We start from the raw sequence: 3954 nt of genomic DNA on the forward strand, positions 1-3954 counted from the left end.
TGGTTATTGGTCAGTTACCAACACAACCTAAAACCAACCAAATATCAAAGTCTGATGATGTTAGACTGCAACGTTGTGTGGACGTTGTCATAATAACATTGGGCAGACATTGATGTTTGGTCAAAAATCCGACAACAGCATGTCAGTATTCGACGTCAAGATGACGCTGGAATAATAAGTCGAACAGACGTTGGTTATTGGTCAGTTACCAACACAACCTAAAACCAACCAAATATCAACGTCTGATGATGTTAGACTGCAACGTTGTGTGGACGTTGTCATAATAACATTGGGCAGACATTGATGTTTGGTCAAAAATCCGACAACAGCATGTCAGTATTCGACGTCAAGATGACGCTGGAATAATAAGTCGAACAGACGTTGGTTATTGGTCAGTTACCAACACAACCTAAAACCAACCAAATATCAACGTCTGATGATGTTAGACTTCAACGTTATGTGGACGTTAGTAAAATAACGTTGGGCAGACATTGAGGTTTGGTCTAATACCGACAACAGCATCTGAGTATTCAACGTCAACCTGACGTTGGGATAATACGTCGAACAGACGTTGGTTATTGGTCAGTTACCAACACAACCTAAAACCAACCAAATATCAACGTCTGATGATGTTAGACTGCAACGTTGTGTGGACGTTGTCATAATAACATTGGGCAGACATTGACGTTTGGTCAAATATCAGACAAGAGCATGTCAGTATTCGACGTCAAGATGACGCTGGGATAATAAGTCGAACAGACGTTGGTTATTGGTCAGTTACCAACACAACCTAAAACCAACCAAATGTCAACGTCTAATGACGTTAGACTGCAATGTTGTGTAGACGTTATTAAAATAACGTTGGACAGACACTGAGGTTCAGTCAAATATCCGACAACAGCATGTCAGTGATTCAACATCAGCCTGATGTTGGGAAAACACGTTGAACAAACGTTGGTTATTCGTTAGTTACCAACACAACCTAAAACCAACCAAATATCTATGTCTAATGATGTTAGACTTCAACGTTATGTGGACGTTAGTAAAATAACGTTGGGCAGACATTGAGGTTTGGTCAAAAATCCGACAAGGGCATGTCAGTGTTCGACGTCAACATGATGTTGGGATAATAGGTTGAACAGACGTTGGTTATTGGTTAGTTACCAACGCAACCTAAAACCAACCAAATGTCAACGTCTGATGATGTTAGACTGCAACGTTGTGTGGACGTTAGTAAAATAACGTTGGGCAGACATTGAGGTTTGGTCAAAAATCCGACAACAGCATGTCAGTATTCGACGTCAACCTGACGTTGGGATAATACGTTGAACAGATGTTGGTTATTGGTTAGTTACCAACACAACCTAAAACCAACCAAATATCTACGTCTAATGATGTTAGACTGCAACGTTGTGTGGACGTTGTCATAATAACATTGGGCAGACATTGATGTTTGGTCAAAAATCCGACAACAGCATGTCAGTATTCGACGTCAAGATGACGCTGGAATAATAAGTCGAACAGACGTTGGTTATTGGTCAGTTACCAACACAACCTGAAACCAACCAAATATCAACGTCTGATGATGTTAGACTTCAACGTTATGTGGACGTTAGTAAAATAACGTTGGGCAGACATTGAGGTTTGGTCTAATACCGACAACAGCATCTGAGTATTCAACGTCAACCTGACGTTGGGATAATACGTCGAACAGACTTTGGTTATTGGTCAGTTACCAACACAACCTAAAACCAACCAAATATCAACGTCTGATGATGTTAGACTGCAACGTTGTGTGGACGTTGTCATAATAACATTGGGCAGACATTGACGTTTGGTCAAATATCAGACAAGAGCATGTCAGTATTCGACGTCAAGATGACGCTGGGATAATAAGTCGAACAGACGTTGGTTATTGGTCAGTTACCAACACAACCTAAAACCAACCAAATGTCAACGTCTAATGACGTTAGACTGCAATGTTGTGTAGACGTTATTATAATAACGTTGGACAGACACTGAGGTTCAGTCAAATATCCGACAACAGCATGTCAGTGATTCAACATCAGCCTGATGTTGGGAAAACACGTTGAACACACGTTGGTTATTCGTTAGTTACCAACACAACCTAAAACCAACCAAATATCTATGTCTAATGATGTTAGACTTCAACGTTATGTGGACGTTAGTAAAATAACGTTGGGCAGACATTGAGGTTTGGTCAAAAATCCGACAAGGGCATGTCAGTGTTCGACGTCAACATGATGTTGGGATAATAGGTTGAACAGACGTTGGTTATTGGTTAGTTACCAACGCAACCTAAAACCAACCAAATGTCAACGTCTGATGATGTTAGACTGCAACGTTGTGTGGACGTTAGTAAAATAACGTTGGGCAGACATTGAGGTTTGGTCAAAAATCCGACAACAGCATGTCAGTATTCGACGTCAACCTGACGTTGGGATAATACGTTGAACAGATGTTGGTTATTGGTTAGTTACCAACACAACCTAAAACCAACCAAATATCTACGTCTAATGATGTTAGACTGCAACGTTGTGTGGACGTTGTCATAATAACGTTGGATAGACATTGAGGTTTGTCCAAAAATCCGACAACAGAATGTCAGTATTCGACATCAAGATGACGTTGGGATAATACGTGAACAGACGTTGGTTATTGGTCAGTTACCAACACAACCTAAAACCAACCAAATATCAACGTCTGATGATGTTAGACTTCAACGTTATGTGGACGTTAGTAAAATAACATTGGGCAGACATTGAGGTTTGGTCAAAAATCCGACAACAGCATGTCAGTATTCGACGTCAACCTGACGTTGGGTTAATAGGTTAAACAGACGTTGGTTATTGGTTAGTTACCAACAAAACCTAAAACCAACCAAATGTCAACGTCTGATGATGTTAGACTGCAACGTTGTGTGGACGTTAGTAAAATAACGTTGGGCAGACATTGAGGTTTGTTCAAAAATCCGACAACAGCATGTCAGTATTCAACGTCAACCTGACGTTGGGATAATACGTTGAACAGACGTTGGTTATTGGTTAATTACCAACACAACCTAAAACCAACCAAATATCAACGTCTGATGATGTTAGACTGCAACGTTGTGTGGACGTTGTCATAATAACGTTGGGCAGACATTGAGGTTTGGTCAAAAATCCGACAACAGAATGTCAGTATTCGACGTCAGGATGACGTTGGGATAATACGTTGAACAGACGTTGGTTATTGGTCAGTTACCAACACAACCTAAAACCAACCAAATATCAACGTCAATTGACGTCAAATTAATACGTTGATACAACGTTGGAAGTTGACGTTGGTCCAACGTTGGATTTTGGTTAGCTGACGTCGCGACCTAAATCCAACCAAAAATCAACGTCAACGGACGTCGTGTGCCAGCTGGGACAGTATGGGAGTTTTTCTGTTGTTGGTCATGTTTTCAAACTCACTTTGGGTGTGTGAAAACCGTCACTGTCCTTCGACAATAAAAATATTAAGACCTAGAATTATTTTATACTTAAGGCATATTTGTCGTATTAGTCAGGGATCACTTTAAAATAGCAGATATAAAAGCTCACAGCGCGGCAACGAGTAGATCTGCTATTTTTTGAAAAGTCTGCGCAAATCTTATCTCTTGAATATATGTATTTCTTTTTTTTATAACTCAATTTTTATTGAACACACAAAACAAGGACAAGCAATACAAACAGGAAGAACAGAACAAACAAATACAAAAAAAAACAACACATACAATACATTAAAACAAGGTGGGCTGCACATCTTATGTCAAACAATTAAAGATACGCCATTCAGTACATTGTCTCTATTTTAAGCAGTGTCCATGGGCTGGTGAAAGAGAATCCACTTTTCCCAATATTTGTCTGATTTGTCCTCTTGTAGTCTGAGTATAAAAGTTAGCCTTTCCAT

Source organism: Nannobrachium achirus (genome assembly GCF_963921795.1).
Source record: "Nannobrachium achirus genome assembly, chromosome: 4".
Taxonomy (NCBI): Eukaryota; Metazoa; Chordata; class Actinopteri; order Myctophiformes; family Myctophidae; genus Nannobrachium; species Nannobrachium achirus.